This window comes from Phyllobates terribilis, unplaced genomic scaffold (genome assembly GCF_046119375.1).
Source record: "Phyllobates terribilis strain yellow unplaced genomic scaffold, ASM4611937v1 Scaffold_1__5_contigs__length_1240528914, whole genome shotgun sequence".
Classification (NCBI taxonomy): Eukaryota; Metazoa; Chordata; class Amphibia; order Anura; family Dendrobatidae; genus Phyllobates; species Phyllobates terribilis.
Genome location: NW_027362761.1, coordinates 357,348,671 through 357,368,713, shown reverse-complemented (window position 1 = coordinate 357,368,713; position 20,043 = coordinate 357,348,671).

Below are 20,043 nucleotides of genomic sequence, written 5' to 3'. Positions count from 1 at the left end.
ATCAGGCTTCAGCTTCTCAGATCTGTAAGGCTGCAACATGGTCTTCACTTCACACCTTTTCAAGGTTTTACAAGGTCCACACTTATTCATCAGCTGATGCCAGTCTTGGACGGAAGGTTCTGCAGGCAGCGGTTGCCTGCAGTAAGAACTAGTCTGTGGCTACCTTTTTTTTTGTTCTCCCACCCTAGGGACTGGTTTTGGATGTCCCATGGTCCTGTGTCCCCCAATGAAGCGATAAAGAAAGAGGGATTTTTGGTACTCACCGTAAAATCTCTTTCTTGGAGCCTTCATTGGGGGACACCGCACCCTCCCTGATTTTGGGCATAGGTACAGTGGGCCCTGTTGGGCATCTAATTTAGTTTTCACGGTTGGGCATTGCGTAGTTAATTGTTTTAGGTTCCTCCTACTGCTTTAGCCACTAACTGGTGAGCTTGGTGCCTGTAGGCGGGTGTATACTGCGGAGGAGGAGCTTTTTTCTTTTTTTGCCTAGTGTCAACCTCCTAGTGACAACAGCATACACCCATGGTCCATGGTCCTGTGTCCCTCCAAGAAAGAGATTTTACGGTGAATACCAAAAATCCCTCCTTATCGACAAAAAGTAAAAAAGTTATGGGTCTGGGAAGAAGAGGAGGAAAAAACGAAAGAGGAAAATCTCCATGTTGGGAAGGAGCTAATAGGAATATATCACATGTATCTTTTAATTATCAAAAGCAAATAATGCATGTCAGTATCATTTTCCTATCTGGATTGACAGTTTCTTTATTTTTTGTACATAATTATGGGTCCTGCCCTGATAGAATTCCGAAATTTACGTTACAGAGTAACTACAATGACATTAGAAGCTATTGTCTGGAGATGGCTTATTGCCTTCTATGGGAGAGTGTTCTAGGCATGCTCAGTGACCAGTGCAAAGAGGTGGAGGAGGTGAGCTGCATCTATTGAAAATGGTGGATTTTCTGAAATTTGCCCCACAGCAGTGTTAACTTTGAAGGAAACCTGTCAGTCTATTCATACTGTTTAAACCACTGTCAATATGCATCAGAGCCTGGCTGCACAATTTCAGTCAGGTATTTTTTTTTCTGAAATGGTCCGACGTTTGTATAGTTTGATGATCACACTGGAAATGATTGGGGCAGGCTAAACTAGTCCGGGTTGTCTCTGTCCAGATTTTTACAGCGCTGCACCAGATGATTGACGGGTCTTTCGCTAAGTACACACACGTGAAAGACTTATCAAGAAGCCAGCCGAGGACAGCATCTGACTAGTGTGGTTTCTTTCTATGGTCCCCTGCGGGATCATTAAACTATATTTCGGGCAGCCTGGCTCTGATTCATGCTGCTCTGTCTTCTGGACAGCATGAATTGAGTGACAAGTTCCCTTTAAAGGGGTTGTCTGGCAACAAGTCTGCAGTCAGTGCGCACTGTGAGGATTGTCCAGTGCCAGCAGATTGCATACATAGGTCATGTACCGACTAGACGTGTGTGGCCTTGCTTCGGGCACGTCTAGTTGGAATGTGTCCGGAAGTATGCAAATCACATTCTTGCGATCATGTGCCTGCCTGCTTCTGTCTCCGGCACTGGAGAATCCTCACAGTGCGCACAATGTGACAATTCACAAGTCTGCAGTCACATGTAGTGACTGCAGACTTGTAGCCTAAGGCTGGACAATCTCTTTAATTGTAAACCTTCCCATAATTAAAATGAGATTAATACAGGCTCATTATGCATTGGAAATATCAGTTTATTATGAGGTTTACTGGTGAATGTGAGGGCAGGAAAACTTAATACAGGATTATTTTTTTTTTTAGATATAATAACATGGAATAAAATCTTCCAAATAACAATTTTCTATTAAATAATATTTAATCAGTGTTCTGTTACTTTATATTTTTTTGCAGATTTGCTGTGCATCATAAACTATATATAATATTTCTTTACAGGAAAATGCAGCATCAACATGTGGAATGATATTGAGCTTTTAGCAAATGATGACACTGGGAGTTGCCGTTTGAACATTGATTCTCGCCAAGAAAGCGGCACCGCTTTGTACCAAGTAGACACACTACTAAAAATCTCCTCCACTGAAAAAGTAAGTCTTCATAGAGCACAGCCCTTTTAGTGAAATATGAAACCTAGTGGTCCCAATGTTTGTTGGATTACTCAGATTTGTTGGTTGGTCAGGAGTCTGGCATAGTTGGGTGGCTGAATGGTCTTCAAGGTTGTCACCTAGTTGGTATAAAATATCATGTATTAAATGAATATATCATTATTTAGAGGTGTCAGTTTATGTAAATATTGGCAATGTTATCATGGTTAAATATATGGACAACGTCGGGGGTGTTCTTTTCTTAAATGCCTGTATTTGTGGCTAATTACATTTTTTAAAATTGTGTTTCATTAAAACCTTTGCAGTGTTCGACTTTTATAGCCTTTGTGTTGCACAGCCTATTTGAGGCTTCAGAATGAGTTGGCTGAAAATCCATCAGTGAGCTGCTCTGATAGGATAGTTTATCACTCCTATCTTCCTTGAGCCTATTTTACTTATTCGTGAAAAACGGACTGTTTTTGCATCTGTATTAGCTCTGGTTATAAGACCCAGTGGTCTGGCCAGGTCTCCCAATGTGAGAACAGTCTTGTTTCATTGATGTGTGAAAGTGGCCTAAGACTATGTGCCCACGATGCAGAAATGCTCCGGATTTTTCCTGAGCGAGCGTTTCTGCATCTCCCTGGCAGAAAAAACGCATGCAGATTGTACATGCGTTTTTCCTGCCAGGGAAAAGCAGAAGTGAAGCGTTCTTCACATGCATTTCCGCATGCGGGTTGACAAGCTCTTTCCAAGCGATTTTAGCATCACTTGGAAAGTGCTTGAAAATTTGGTCACACTATATAAATCCATGCAACCGGCATGGATTTATATAGAGTGACCGAAAGAATGGTAAAAAATAAATATATACTTACCTTCTGATGGCCCCCCGTGTCCTTGTCTCTGCTTGCCGTCAGCTCGCGGTAGACTAAAGGACCTGCCGACGTCAGCGGTCGCGTGACCCGCCACATGACTAAATGACATCACCGCAGGTCCTTTAGTCTACCGCGAGCTGCCGGCAAGCCAAGACAAGCACACCGCGGGCCATCAGAAGGTAAGTATAATCTTTATTTTTTATTTTATTCTTTTTTTTACAGGTACTATGGTACCTGGGTCCGGAGGAGAGTCTCCTCTTCTCCAGACCCCCGGGTACCTCCGCACATTGAAACGCATGTTATCCACATGTACAGATGCAGTGATGCGGATTCCATGTGTTCCAATGCAAGTCAATGTCGGCGAAAACGCAGCGATTCCGCCAAATAACTGGTAGTGCTGTGGATTTTTCCGCAATGATAATCCGCAGCGGAAATTTCCGCAGCATGTGCACAGCACATGCGTATTATCATTGGGAAACATGGCAGACCTTCTACCAAGCGTTCAGATCTCATAAAACACGGACCAGTGCTTCTCTTTAGGGCTGTTCAGATGAGCTGTACCCCATGGACTAAGTGGCCGCGAAAAAATAAATAAATAATCGCAGCATGTACTAATCTCTTCCGGTTTATTTTTTTGGATGAGGCTCTCCTAGTTTATGCGGCAGGTAAAAAAAAAAAAAACTGATCCCATACAGATCGTCCTTATTGCATCCAATTTTTACAGGTACATTCCAAATATTAACATAGGAAACTGGTCTTGTACAGTTTTTATAATGTTGATGTATAAAAACTTATACCATACGGATGTAAGAAATGGACATTGAGATGACGTGAATGATAATTGTCTGTCATATGCTCGTCTGAACCTGGCCTAACTTTGATGGAGCAGGAGTACAACAGAAGGGTCCCAGCAGTAGTTTCAGGAAGGCATATGGTACTGCACTACCCTGGTTCCCCTTTTGCTCCTGCCCTGACAAGGACAGTCCACCGCTACCACTGCGATAAGAGGCCCTGCACTTGCCCTTCAACAAAACATCACATGCGTTCCGACGCGTTTCTTCTTTCCTCAAGATTCCTCAGGGGACATATATACATGATAAGAAGGTTACTAGGCTATAGTGCTATAATAAGAGCCACATTACTCTCCACTATCCTCACATTCCTTGTTCCACATCCCTTATTGCATCAGGGATATATATGGCAGGGTAAATTAGATAGAAACACGAACAGGTGGTCACTGATATCCATCTGTCCAATCAACCAGCTTCCAGATATGGGAATATGGATTGTAAGTCACACACACATACACCATTCACTATCGATGTGGAGGGAAGTGTGCGCTCATCCAGGATCGCACTCAGGTCCGGGTGAACCGCAAGCATCACTTCCGGGGGTGGACCCATTATAAACTCAGTGCCAGTGGTACAGTAGCTGTGCTGACACGCATGCTGGACCGCATGCGTCATTTCCGGTTCTTACCGTTTGGCTCTAAGGTAGCGTGAGACCCGCGATAAGCGAGTGGAACGCATAGTGAGACGCACGCATCACTTCCGGAGGCGTCACAGTGGTGACATCACATCAGGTGCCGTTCATAAACTGCTATTTTCTATAAGTGAGGTACACATTCCATCAGGCATCATTTGAAAGGTGTGACAATAAATGACGTCACACATGGTACCACTGGTGGTACATAGGTGATTCATGACCCTAAAGCACAAATTAAGTGCGGGCAAACGAGAATTGGATATTGAAAGTACATAAATATATATGTAAGATGATCTATGCAATATATAGATCATATGAAGAAGCAATGGATAGACTGGTGGAAAGCAAAATGTATAAAACTTAGTCCATACATGAATAGAGGCTGGTGTAATGAGGTATAAATATTCATCAAGAATGTCAATATATGAGATAATAGAATTACCTTTGGCAGGGTGGAGGAGAGGAAAAAATGAACTATGATGATATATGGTGGGCAGGGCAAATATGAGTGAACCCGGAAGAAGTTTTCACAATAACAGAAAGTGTAAGGATAAAGTGGGTAGAAAGACACAGTAAGTTTATATAAAGCAACTATATGTAAGTTGCTCATTAAGACCTTTGGGTGTAACAGTGTCCAGGTAGAATATCCATTTTGTCCCAGTCCCCCCCCCCCCCCATCTGAGGTTTAGGTACCCGATCAATACCCATGAATTTGAGTACCTTAACATTACCTCCACGGTGATTACTAATGTGTCTGGCTAGAGGCGTGTCCCTGGCATGCTCAATATCCCCAAGGTGCTTGCCGATACGACGTCTGAATTCCAGAATAGTTTTCCCTATGTATTCCATGCCGCTGTTACGCACACGCCCGGACTGACTGGCGTGAGCATTAGTGATCCCACTGGACCATGAACCGAGGAGTGCCTGGAGGGGTGTAACTATCAACTCGGTCCGACCAAGGTCACACGGCGGCTCAGTCGACTCCGTGAACCAGGGAGGAACCGAGCAGAGGGACCAGGTGCTACTCCATGTCAGACCCCGGTCACAGCTGTTGACCCACACAGGAGAATGCAGGAACAGGCATGTTAGGCTGGCGTACAGAGAGGTGGGTACTGGCAGGCGCAGCTGGTATGCAGACAGGTGGGCACTGGCAGGCACGGCTGGCATGCAGACAGGTGGGCACTGGCAGGCACGGCTGCCATGCAGACAGATGGGCACTGGCAGGTAGGAACTCAGGCAGGATAGGGACTAGTACAGACTGGGACACAGGAACGGAGCCGCAGGTGGGGTAGACAAGCAGAGCAGAGCAAAATCCGCAGGTGGGGTAGACAAGCAGAGCAGAGCAAAATCCGCAGATGCGGTAGACAAGCAGCGCAGAGCAAAATCCGCAGGTGCGGTAGACAAGCAGAGCAGAGCAAAACCCGCAGGTGCGGTAGACAAGCAGAGCAGAGCAAAACCCGCAGGTGCGGTAGACAAGCAGAGCAGAGCAAAACCCGCAGGTGCGGTAGACAAGCAGAGCAGAGCAAAACGCGCAGGAGTGGTGAACAAGCTTGAGCAGAGCGAAACCGCAGGTGCGGTGAACAGGCTGAGCAAAGCAAAACCCGCAGATGCAGTAGACAAACAGAGCAGAGCAAAACCCTCAGGTGCGGTACACAAGCAGAGCAGAGCAAAACCCGCAGGTGCGGTAGACAAGCAGAGCAGAGCAAAACCCGCAGGTGCGGTAGACAAGCAGAGCAGAGCAAAACCCGCAGGTGCGGTAGACAAGCACAGCAGAGCAAAACCCGCAGGTGCGGTAGACAAGCAGAGCAAAACCTGCAGGTGCGGTAGTCAAGCAGAGCAGAGCAAAACCTGCAGGTGCGGTAAACAAGCAGAGCAGAGCAAAACCCGCAGGTGCGGTAGACAAGCAGAGCAGAGCAAAACCCGCAGGTGCGATAAACAAGCAAAGCAGAGCAAAACTCGCAGGAGTGGTGAACAAGCTTGAGCAGAACGAAACCGCAGGTGCGGTGAACAGGCTGAGCAGAGCGAAACCGCCGGTGCGGTAGACAAGCGGAGCAGTGCAAAATCCGCAGATGCGGTAGACAAGCAGAGCAAAGCAAAGCAAAACCCGCAGATGCGGTAGACAAGCAGAGCAGAGAAAAACCCGCAGGTGCGGTAGACAAGCAGAGCAAAACCGCAGGTGCTGTGAACAAGCAGAGCAGAGCGAAACCACAGGTGCGGTGAACAAGCAGAGCGAAATCGCAGGTGCGGTGAATAAGCAGGGCAGAGCAAAAACCGCAGGTGCGGTGAACAAGCAGAACCAGATACACACAAGGTACTTACAATGAAGTAGCTAGTGTACACAAAACTCACAAACAGAAGTTCAGAGACAACGAGTTGGCGTTAGGTGCAGGTTCACACACTGCAGGAAAAGGGAAGGTTCGGACATAGAGAGAAACAGGTAACTGGCTAGGACACAGTTCAGACAGGAACTGAACCAGGAATAAGATACAGGAACGAGCCTGGGATCTCAGCCCCCAGGGAGGCGGAGACAGACTAGAAGTCACAGATACAGGTAACAGGCCTGGATATACAGCCCCCAGGGGTGGAAACAGACAAGATACAGGACAGGACCTGGCAACTCGGTTGCACAGAACACACTGAATGAAAGTGTTGCTCAGCACCCCCTACTGGGTGGAGGGGGTGTAAGTATCCAGTGACTCACAGCAATAGGCTGGGGAGGCATTAGGAGTGCGCACACAGTAACTATAAGAATCAGGTAGTAGCCGCGCCGCCGCCCTAAGCAATCAGACAAGAGACACAGCAGGTACTGGAGCAAAGTGTGCAGCCTGGATTGATAGGTAAGATGGCGGCCTTGCATGGTGGGAGGTGGAAAGCCATGCCAGCACGCCGCCAGGGATGTTACAGCCGCACTCACAAGTGGCCTTATAGACCACCCCCTGTATGTGGCAATTGATGAAGTGTCTGATTGCGTAGGTTTTGTTGGTGATATTACTCTTGAACTGTGTGCCGTGTTAAGATATGGGCATGCTACGCAATTATTGCACTTAAAGCAACCTTTATGGTTATCAAGCCATGTAGGGGTACAGGGCATACTGTAATGGCTATGAATAAGTCTGTCACTGCTGGATCTACCCCTCCTAAATGTAATCTGAGGTCCATCTGTCAATAAATTTTTCAGATCATCGTCCATCTGTAGTACAGACCAACGACTAGCAAGGATTTCACATATCTGATGAGCACCATTAGCATAGGTGGTAATAAATCTAATGTTCTTATCATCCCTAGTTCTTTTTCTAGGTCTAAGTAGATCCCGGCGATTTTGAGCTTTTGCAAAATGATAAGCACGCCTCAACACATGATCCGGGTATCCTCTCTCTCTAAATCTTGTCCTAAGTTCCCTTGCCTGCTGTTCAAAGGATGCAATGTCTGTGCAGTTTATCCTGATTCTCAGGTATTGCCCCTTGGGTATACCCCTTTTTAAATGTACGGGGTGATTACTCTCCCATCTCAGGAATGAGTTTGTTGCCGTGGGCTTTCTAAATGTACATGTCCCAATCTCGCCAGTAGTTTTTTTTACTGATCAAAATATCCAGAAATGGTAAGGTGGTGTCTTCTAGAACTGAGGTAAAGAACATGCCGATGTCATTCTTATTGAGCGCAGAGATGAAAATGTCAAACTCATCCTGATTGCCCTTCCAAACTACAAACACATCGTCAAAATATCTTGTCCATAATTCAATCTTGTCGGTATAGTTGTCCAAATCTCCACCAAAGACAGCTTTCGCCTCCCACCAGCCCAGGAACAAATTTGCGTAAGATGGCGCGCAAGGACTGCCAATCGCAGTGCCCCTGAGCTGGTGGAAGATCCTGCGGTCAAAGAGGAAGTAATTTCTGGTCAGACAAAACCTCAATAATTTAAGTACGAACTCGTTGTGTGCCTGGTATTGGCAACCTCTCATGCTCAGGAAATACTGCACGGCAGCAAGGCTCTTATCATGGGGAATGGACGAGTACAGAGATTCTACATCGATACTTCCCAGGTGGACATCTTGGTCAACCGTTAGTCCCTCCAGTGTAAGTAGAAGGTCTGGGGTATCTCGCACAAAGGACTGAAGTGCCGTTAAAAAAGGCTTGAGACCAGAGTCCAGATAAATGCCACAGTTTTGTGTTAAACTATTAATGCCTGATACAATAGGTCTACCCTTCAAATTCTTCACCCCCTTATGTATCTTAGGTAGGCAATAAAACCGCTGAACTCATATTCTGCTTTGTTTATTACTCCAGTCCTCTGGTAGGTGGTGGCGTCTTAGTGCTTTTAGATCGGAGAGAAGTAAAGGGTCCTAAGCCCAACAAATTTGGATTTGTTTAACAGTCTCACTCCAGGTAATAATTCGTCCGCAATGCCTAGGTCGGTGCAGACACGATGATCCTGTCTAGCAAAATGCTTTCTCCTACGAAGCTTGCGGAGGAACAGGTTAAGGTCTTTAATGGAATGGAAAAGGTCAAAGTCAGAACTGGGGAGAAAAGATAATCCTTTGCCAAGGACTCCCTTTTCCAGATCATTAAGTGGTCTTGTAGAGCGATTAATGATCTGGATATCAGATTTCAGTTGTGATTTTGTTGCATGCGACTCCTTATTGGGTATGGTTGATCTAAAAAAGGGGGGGGAGAATTAAACTGTCTATCATTAGACCTTGGGGTGCCCCTTTTTCGGCCCCTCCCTCTCCCTCTAGGATTCCGTCCCTACCCTCGGAGTCCGAAAATTCGTTCTCTGTAGACGATAGATCTGTCTCTCTCTCAAAGTTGTTAGGCTTAGTGTTAATAACTAGGTACGCTTTGTTATACTTGAAATCTTGGATATCTCTAGAATATTGCTTATGTTTCCTTTCTTTTAGATGGTATTGGAAACGTTCTACTGTATTCTGTAACTAGTAGAGAAATCCGGCTCTGACATGAATCTTTTAGTGATATCAACTAGTGTTGAGCGAGTACTAAAATGCTCGAGTGCTCGAAGCTCGGGCCGAGCTCACCGTGATACTTGGGTGCTCGACCCGAGCAACGAGCCCAATGTTAGTCTATGGGAGACCTGAGCATTTTTGAGGCGGCACCCCTGGCAGTCTGTAGAAAGCCAAAAAAGTGCCCAAAACGATAGTGACAGTGCTCAAAAGACATGGGGACAGCATGGGCATCGCCCCAGGAAGCATTTCTGACCCCCAGGTCACTGCTGTCAACAACGTGGTCAGAGGTATTAAGCCACTTTAACGGGCTCACAATAAAACGTTAAAAAACGAAACTGAAACGGTTTTCCTTTGAAATATGTTAAGGAACTTCCTTTCCAGGGTAAAGACTTGTGTATAAGGTAAAATAAATAACCAAAAACAAAAATACTCCTCCACACCTTGGGCTATGTTTACAAGTAGCATTTTTTATGCGTTTTTGCACTTTTGTATTGCTTTCAACCGTGACAAATGCATTTACCGGGAAATGTAATTTTAACATTTTACAATCTTATCTGGCCATGTGCTGTGTGACACATGCATACAGTGCTGAAAAGTCATGGGAACAGCATGGGGAAGACCCCTGGAAGCATCTCTGACACCCAGGTCACTGCCTAAAAGTGTGCCCATCAGAAGTGATCCTTTCCGCATCAGAAGATGCAGACTTGCAACTATCCCCGTGCAAGTCCTTGTCCCAGGGCAGTGTTCAATTGTACCTCCCCCATTCCTTGCAATGCAAGCGCAAGTATGCAGCCTGCCACCCACCCACCCCCAGGCTGCAATACCATACTGCTAGCTTGCACTTGAAATGGGGCCTTTTAGTTTGGAGGAGGCCGAAGCTGGCCACTACCTCATGGCTGCTTCGGCAGTGAGGTATCCATACTCAGTCCCCAGCCGCCAGGGGGCAGCCGGGTGTCCACGCTCGGTCCCCAGCCGCCAGGGGGCGGCCGGGTGTCCATAAACGGTCCCCAGCCGCCCCTATTTCTCCTTCAAACTTCCCCCCCACTTTTCTTAGCCTGGCCTGCTTTAGGGCAGCATTGAACGAGCCCACCAGAGAACTAGACTCCTCCGGTGGGCCCTGGCTTCTCCATCAGGGGAGTTGAGAGTGCCAAGATGAGCATGATGATGATGATAGAAGCTAGCGTCTGCTTTGTTTTCTTGGAATGCAAGCGCATGTTTGTAGTAGCGGCTAGGCCTGAGGTGGTCAGCGTTTTGGCGCATATCCTACCTCCTCCGAGGATTACTGGATGTTTTCCTGCTATTATCCCAGTTCTATGACTCCCGTTAAAACAAAGCTTCAGGTGATGAATGATGGATGAGGTGGTGGCAAAAGAGAAAGAGCAGGAGGAACAGGGACCATTCACATCAATATCAGGCCAGTCCACACATGTCTTGTAGGATATGTTTCTGTACCAAAAGGAGCGGTTCGGCTACACAGTTAAAGGGCATCCAGTGAGTACAATGCCTACCAAAAATTTCGAGGCACTCCAATGCCCCTCGGAAGTGACATGGAGGTCCGAGGGCCTTAACTAAACCGTTTTTTCCATTTATAGCAATTGGGTCTCCTGTGCACTGTTGGCCTAAGCAGTGAAATGGAAGGCTTTCCAAAAATGATGAGGAACTGCAATGCCCCTTGAAACAGACGTGGATTACAGCCTACTAAAAACCTTCTACCCATTATTGGGGAGTGGGTCTCCCTTAGTGTTCGCTTATGCATTGGGGAGGAATTGCATTAGGAGGAAATGCAATGCCCGTTGGAAGAATGGTGGAAGTCGCAGTGGAATAAAAAGACAATATCAATGCCCCTTGGAAGAATGGTGGAGTTCACAGTAGCTTAACAAAACGGTTTTAATGCCCCTGGGGAAAGTGGTGGAGGTAACAGTAGCTTAACAAGATGGTTTTAATGCCCCTTGGAAGAGACGTGGAGGTTGCAGTAGCTTAACAAGACGGTTTTAATGCCCCTTGGAAGAGACGTGGAGGTCGCAGTTGCTTAACAAGACTGTTTTAATGCCCCTTGGAAGAGACGTGGAGGTTGCAGTAGCTTAACAAGACTGTTTTAATGCCCCTTGGAAGAGACGTGGAGGTTGCAGTAGCTTAACAAGACGGTTTTAATGCCCCTTGGAAGAGACATGGAGGTTGCAGTAGCTTAACAAGACGGTTTTAATGCCCCTTGGAAGAGACGTGGAGGTTGTAGTAGCTTAACAAGACGGTTTTAATGCCCCTTGGAAGAATTGTGGAGGTCACAGTAGCTTAAAAAGACAATATCAATGCCCCTGGGAAAAGTGGTGGAGGTTGCAGTAGCTTAACAAGACGGTTTTAATGCCCCTTGGAAGAGACGTGGAGGTCGCAGTGGAATAAAAAGACAATATCAATGCCCCTGGGAAAAGTGGTGGAGGTTGCAGTAGCTTAACAAGACGGTTTAAATGCCCCTTGCAAGAGCCATGCAGTACAGCATCTTAAAAACATTATTCCCATTATTGGGGAGTGGGTCTCCCATAGTCTTTGCCTATGCCTTCCAAGCAAAAGCTGCCAAAAATTAGGACGGAGGAACTTGCAATGCTGGCAACACGGACCAAGGTCACCCTGGTGGTATAGTGGTGGTGGAGGCTGAGGATAAGGAGAAGAGCAAAATACAGCCGAAATGAGGAAGCGTATATCCATGTGTGGGTGTGAAGCGGTGCATGGGAATACACCTCCCGAAATAACACAGTGGATTTGACTTAGTTACTCTGCTGTCATTTGGTGGTGATGAGAAGTCTGGCCCAATCCAGCCCTTGTTCATTTTGATAAGGATCAGGTTGTCAGCATTGTCAGTTGACAGGCGAGTGCGCTTATCTGTTATAATTCCCCCAGCAGCACTAAAAACACGCTCCGATAACATGCTAGCGGCAGGGCAAGCCAGGACCTCCAAGGCGTACAGAGCAAGTTCATTCCAAGTGTCCAGCTTGGATACCCAATAATTAAAAGGCACAGAGGAATCACGGGGGATGCTGGTACGGTCGGCAAGGTACTCCCTCACCATCTTTTGAAACTTTCCACTCCTTGTGAGAGTACCCCGCGCCTCAGGGCCTGTAAGCTGGGTGGGTCTCAGAAAACTGTCCCAGAACTTTGACAGTGTTCCCCTGCCTCTGCTGGATTGGAGTTGCGTCTCTCTCGCCTGTACGCCTTGGTTGGGCAACGAACTGTGACCTCTGCCGCTAACATGTTCAGATGGGAATTTTTTTAACAGTTCTGCAGCAAGGGCCTTCTGGTACTGCCCCATTTTTGTAGACCTCTCCACCTCAGGAATAAGAGAGTGAAAGTTCTCCTTGTAGCGGGGGGTCTAAAAGTGTCACCAACCAGTAATGACTGTCACCCAACATTTTGACAACGCGGGGGTCACGGTTAAGGCAGCGTAACATAAAGTCAGCCATGCGTGCCAGACTGGTAACGGGCAAGACTTCCGTTTCCTCACCAAGATGACGACTGACCTTGCTCTCCTCCTCCTCCCCCCTGTCCTCAGGCCACCCACTCTGAACCGACGGTATGACAGTTGTACAGGTACTACCGTCTACAGCGCATGATACCAGCTCCTGTTCTTCCTCCTCCTCTCCCTCATTGTCCCCCAATGCACGTTGGGATGAGATGAGGCTGGGCTTTGTGTAATAGCCCGTTACGGCTTCTTGATCCATCACATCATACTCTGGCTGCAATGCCTCCTCTTTAATTCTCCGCATAGAGTGTTGCAAAAGACAGACAAGTGGGATGCTGACACTAATGATGGCGTCATCGCCACTCACCATCTTGGTGGACTCCTCAAAGTTTGTCAGGATGGTACAAATGTCAGACATCCAGGTCCACTCCTGAGGTCTTATGTGTGGAGTCTGACCTGAATATCGACGGCCTTGTTGCTTCTGGTACTCCACAACTGCTCTCTTCTGCTCACAAATCCTTTGCAACATGTGGAGGGTAGAGTTCCAACGTGTGGGGACATCACACACCAATCGGTGTGCCGGAAGCTGCAAACGCTGCTGCAACACAGCAAGGGCGGCGGAAGCTGTAGCCAACTTGCAGAAATGAGCTGACAGGCGGCGTACTTTGACGAGCAGATGTGGCAACTAGGGGTACGATTTAAGAAACCGCTGAACCACGAGGTTAAGCACATGAGCCAGGCATGGTACGTGTGTGATCTCCCCTCGCCTCAGAGCCTCCACCAGGTTACAGCCATTGTCACACATGACCATGCCTGGATGTAGGTTCAGCGGTCTCAGCCACAGATCTGCCTGCTCTTTCACAGCTTTCCACAACTCACAAGCAGTGTGAGGTTTCTCACCTAAGCTTATGAGTTTCAGCACAGCCTGTTGCCGCTTGGCTGGAGCAGTACTGCAGTGCTTCCAGCTTGTAACTGATGTGCTGATATCTGAGATGGAGGCTGAGGAGGAGGAGGAGGATGATGTGCTGGAGCTGTACTCTGTGGGAGCAACTCTGACTGACATCCTCGGTGTGGGGAGGATGTGTTCCGTCCCAAGGTCCGACTGGGTCCCGACTTCCACTATGTTTACCCAGTCTGCAGTCAGGGAGATGTACCGTCTCTGGCCACAAGCACCTGTCCACGTGTCCGTTGTCAGGTGGACTCTCCCAGTAACTGCGTTGTTGAGGGCACTGCAGATGTTTTGGGACACGTGCTTGTGTAGTGCGGGGATGGCACACCGGGCAAAATAGTGTCGGCTGGGGACCGAGTACCGAGTGACAGCCACCACCATAAGTTTGCGGAAGGATTCCGTCTCCACCAGCCTAAAAGGCAGCATTTCCAACGCAAGCAGTCATGAAATGTGCGAATTTAGGACTGTGGCCTGTGGGGCGTTGGCTGCGAATTTGCGTTTTCTTTCAAAGCTCTGGGATATGGACAATTGAACGCTGCGGTGGGACGTGGACGTTGATGCATAACAAGTGAAGACTGAGAGGAGGGGGCATCTTTGCATGCAGTATGGACAGGGGATTGCCTTGCACGCACAACAGGGGGTTCTATCACACGCACAACAGCGGAAGAAGCAGTGGTGACACCCGCTGACACTGGTCGTGGACCCTGGGGTTCGCCCCACAAAGTCGGGTGCTTTGCTGCCATGTGCCTGATCATGCTGGTGGTGGTCAGGCTGGTAGTTTTGTCACCCCTGCTGATGCTGGCATTGCAGGTGGTACAAATTGCCTTTTTGGGGTTATCAGCAGAGTCTTTAAAAAAATTCCAGGCTCTGGAAGGCCTACCTGTTGTACTGGCAACGACCCTCGTGTTGGTGTTGCGGGAAACTGTTGCCCGCCTTCTGTGTGCGGCCACCAAACTGCTTCTTCCTGCCTGTTGGGGTACTCTGCCTCCCTCCCCCTGTGTGCTGCTGGCCTCGCTGTGCGTGTCCTCCTGCCACATTGGGTCAGTTACTAGATCATCCACCACCTCCTCCTCTTCCACTTGCGCACCACGATCCTCCTCCTCTCTTCGTGGCAATTGTGTCTCGTCATCGTCCACCTCTTGTGACAAATTGTCAGCGTCGGCTTCCTGTGGCCGTGGCTGTTAAAATATTTGGGCATCGCTACATGGGATCTCCTCTTCCACCACTTCAAGCTGAGCAGACGAGGGGCACAAATCTGGAAATGGACCAGTGAACAGCTCGTCAGAGTGTCCAAGTGTGGGATCAGTTGCTGTCTGACGACACTCGGCATGGTGGGAGGAAGGAGCATCAGGGTGAGGAGGAGTATGCGGTCGAGACTCACGGCTACTAAAACTTGACCGTGTGGAAGACAGACCGGAGGTGGTGGTGCCCAGGTAACTGGAAGTATTATCTGCTATCCAATTAATAACCTGTTCACACTGATAAGTTCGCAATACTGGTGTTGTAGTGTGCTTCCCTAGTAATTCGGTCAAGAAGTGGGAGCGAGAAGATGTGGCTGTTGGTTGTGGCACATTTTCACCTTGGCCACGGCCCCGTCCTCTACACGCACCATCATCAGACTGTCCAGTTCCACGTCCCTTGCCACGCGCCTTGCCCATTGTAAATGAAGTAAAATAGCTTACACTCGCACTATCAATGGAAAAAGGGTAATAAAAAGGAGATTAGAACCATGGAAGAGGAAAACCACATATCCATTTCTCTGGCCTACACCAGAATCTTTTAAACAGATGTATTTGTGACTGAACAGACAGGGAGACACTATTACTGTTTTTTTTACGTAAAACTGGCCAAAAGCTGGATAATACAGAGATTTGAACCGTGGAACTGCAAAACCACAGTTCCAATTTACTAGCGTATACCAGACTTTTTTAAATAGATATATTTGGGGCTGAACAGTCATCGACACACTATTACTGTTTTTTTTATGTAAAAAAGACCCAAAAATGGATAATACAGAAATTTGACCCGTGGAACTGCAAAACCACAGTTATAGTTATGTGGCGTACACCAGAATCTTTCAAACAGATATATTGGTGTCTGACCAGTCAGGGAGACGCTATTGCTGTTTTTTTTACGGCAAAAAATGCCAAAATCAGGATAATACAGAGATTTGACCCGTGGAACTGCAAAACCATAGTTCTATTTTTCTGGCCTACACCAGACTCTTTTAAACAGATATATTGGTGTCTGAACAGTCAGGGAGACGCTATTGCTGTTTTTTTTACGGCAAAAAATGCCAAAATCAGGATAATACAGAGATTTGACCCGTGGAACTGCAAAACCACAGTTATAGTTATGTGGCGTACACCAGAATCTTTTAAACAGATTTATTGGTGTCTGAACAGTCACAGACACACTAAATTTTTTTTTGGGGGGGGGGGGGGGGGGGGGATGCCAAAAGGTTAATAAGACGCGTATATGGACAGTCTAACTGAGGAAAAAAAATAAGTACAGGACTTAGATGAAAAAAAAAAATGTTTTTCCTGGCCCCTGAGACCGGGATGATAAGTCTAGCAATTTGACCTACAGGAGCACACAGGACTGTAATGCAGCGTTTGCTGGTATAACCACTGCGTCTCATATACAGCCTGCCTGCCTGATGATATCTGGGATGGATATTAGTCCTGAGAAGGACTGTTTGTTTGATTTGGTAGTCTTTAGAGACCCTACACTACCTATTTCGCACTATATATCTCTCCCTAACTCAGCAGCACTGACCCTACACTGTCTGATCCCGGGCGACTGTGTCCAAGATGTCCGGTTTTAAATACTTGAGGTGACTCTGTGCGGCCAGCCAATCTCTGTAATGCCCACAAACAACATGGCTGCGGCATTACAGTGACTGGCTGGCAATCCCTGCATGTTCATTGGCTGTGTAAAGAGCGCCAAACGTGCAGGGCGGAGACCCGAGCTCCCGCCCGAGTAACCCGGAAATGCTCGGTGCTCGCCAAACATCCCAAGTAGCGTGACGCTCGGGCGAGTACCGAGCAGCGTCGAGCATGCTCGCTCAACACTAATCTCAGCCTGTTCTTTTAATTTTTCATTTAGGAGAGACAATGATTGTTACTACTCCTCGAGGAGTTACTACATAAAGCGTAATGAACTACAGGTGGCTTCCTGTTCCCACTTAGCAGTGAAGTCAGGGCTCCTGTGTTTGGATCCTGCTATCAGGTTAATTCGCAGGCCTCGTGGTACTATCCCTGCTTTAATATAACTTTCCAAACTACGCACCTCCCACCATGTAGAAATCTGATCTTTATATGTCTGTGTGAGCTCCCTGAATGCTGTATGGGTATACCCCGTCATATAACACAGCATTCAGGGAGCTCACACAGACATAGCCATGTCCACAAGTCTCAGCCAGTGATGGAGCGCAGCCGACAGAATCATCAGAATGTACAGCACAAAAGTGGCAGAAATGATAACAGCAGTGTTCTCCAGTGACCTTAGACCAGGGGTCTCAAGTTCGGCTGGGTATATGGGCCACACATGGAAAAAATTTGAATTTTTGGGGGCCGCATTCTTTGCAGCTCAAAGTGACATTTTTAGTGATACCATTTTTTTTTTGTATACACCTTTTGAACATTTTTGCCGTGTTCATTTTTTTTTTTTTATAGCTTGGGTTGTAATGGATGTGGCGATAATAAACTTGCACTTTTTGTGTTTACTTTAGTTTATATATAAAACTGCATTTTTAGTGTCAAAATATTTTTCATACTTTATTTTAAATTTTTTTTTTTACTTTTACAATTTTGTTTCCCCCAATTGGCCACATACATTAATATTGTCTTACAATTAGCACCATATAGTAATTCTGGCAAACATCTTGCAGTAATGCTCACCATCCTGTGGCTATGTTCCCCATCCAGGTCCCCATGTTGTGGCTATGTCCCCCATCCAAGTCCCCATGTTGTGGCTATGTCCCCTATTGTGCTGTTCTTCACACACATAAAAGAAAAAAAAAACGATTATGTCCTTTCTGCACATGTGGTCCGCAGGCACCACAGAGTCAGACCCCTTGACGATCCCAACCTGGTCCAGGAGGAGCCTTCGACAGCAGCGCTACATTGCCGCTCACTGCGCGCAGAGATGGTCTCCCAGCACAGCATTACCAATGCCAGCCACTAGCCAGTCAGGCCAGCAGCTGATATCTGCGCATGGCAGTGACGTCATACACCGTTGCGCTGGCATGCAAATGTCAGCTGCTGGCCTCTGATTGGCCGGCGGCTGGCATTCGTAATGCTGTGCTGGGAGACCGTCTCTGCGCGCAGTGCGCGGCAATGCAGTGCTGCTGTCGACGGCTCCTCCTGGACCAGGTCGGGATCGTCAAGGGCTCTGACTCTGTGATGACAGCGGGCCGCATAAAGCAGCCTCAGGGGCCGCATGTGGCCTGGGGGCCACGTGTTTGAGACCTCTGACTTAGACATTCCTGTAATAATTTGTCACTTCTGTGTTGTACATTATAGTGACTGTCGGGGGCTCTCTTTTACGCCTCTCCCCGCAGAGCTCCGCCCACTCTTCACAATGTCTGTGCTGCAGACAGGACTGTGGACAAATGGGAAGAGTCACATTCTGGCAAAACTGAATAATCAGCGATAAGGGGAATTTTTTATATTACTTAAAGCGACAATAAAAATGTAAGTTTCATTAATCAGGAAAAAAAAGAATTTTGCCCAAATCCATAAAATATATGACAGTGTAAAAATACATAAATTATATAACAATGTAAAAAAATCATTTTTGACTAGTGATGTTGAGGGGTCTAGTTCCAAAATGGAGTCACTGGGGGAAGGGGGGATGGTTTCCACTATTTAGGCACATCAGGGACTCCCCAAATGCAACATGGCGTCCTCTAATTATTCAAGCTACTTTTACATTCAAAAAGTCAAATGGCGCTCCTTCCCTTCCGAACCCTGCCATGCGCCCAAACAGTGGTTTTCCCCAACATATGGGGTATCTGCTTACTCAGGAGAAATTGCACAACAAATTGCATGGTGCAATTTCTCCTGTTACCCTTATGAGAATGCTAAATTGGGGGCTGAAAGGCATTTTTGTTGGAAAAATTTGAAAATTTTATTTTTATGGCTCAATGTTATAAACTTCTGTGAAGCACCTGGGGGTTCAAGGTGCACACCACACATCTAGGGGAGTCTAGTTTCCAAAATGGTGTCACTTGTGGGGGGTTTCCACTGTTTAGGCACATCAGGGGCTTCCCAAACGGAACATGGTGTCCGCTAATCATTTAATCAAATTTTACATTCAAAAAGTCAAATGGCGCTCCTTCCCTTCCGAGCCCTGCCATGCGCTCAAACAGTGGTTATTCCTCACATATGAGGTATTTGCATGCTCAGGGGAAATTGCACAACAAATTTTGGGGTCCATTTTTTCCTGTTACCCCTGCAAAATTAAAAAAATTGGGTCTAAAGTAACATTTTTGTGAAAAAAAGTTAAATGTTAATTTTTTTCTTCCACATTCCAAAAATTCCTGTGAAGAACCTGAAGGGTTAATAAACTTCCTGAATGTGGTTTTGAGCACCTTGAGGGAGTGCAGTTTTTAGAATGGTGTCACTTTTGGGTATTTTCTGTCATAAAGACCCCTCAAAGTGACTTCAAATGTGATGTGATCCCTAAAAAAATGGTTTTGCAAATTTTGTTGTAAAAATGAGAAGTTGCTGATCAACTTTTAACCCTTATAGCTCCATACTAAAAAAAATTTGGTTCCAAAATTGTGCTGATGTAAAGTAGACATGTGGGAAATGTTATTTATTAACTCTTTTGTGTGACATATCTCTCTGATTTAAGGGCATAAAAATGTAAGTTTTGAAAATTGCAAAATTTTAAAAATTTTTGCCAAATTTCCAATTTTTTCACAAATAAACGCAAGTGATATCGAAGAAATTTTACCACAATCATGAAGTACAATATGTCACGAAAAAACAATCTCAGAATCAGGGGGATCCATTGAAACGTTCCAGAGTAATTACCTCATAAAATGACAGTGGTCAGAATTGTAAAAATTGGCCAGTCATTAACGTGCAAACCACCCTCGGGGGTAAAGGGGTTAAAACTACACTGTGTTCCAAATTATTATGCAAATAATATTTTCTCAGATTTTCCCAAATTACCTATATGAATTGCAGTCATTGTAATTTTCCAGTCAAATAACTATTAGAGTACAATTGA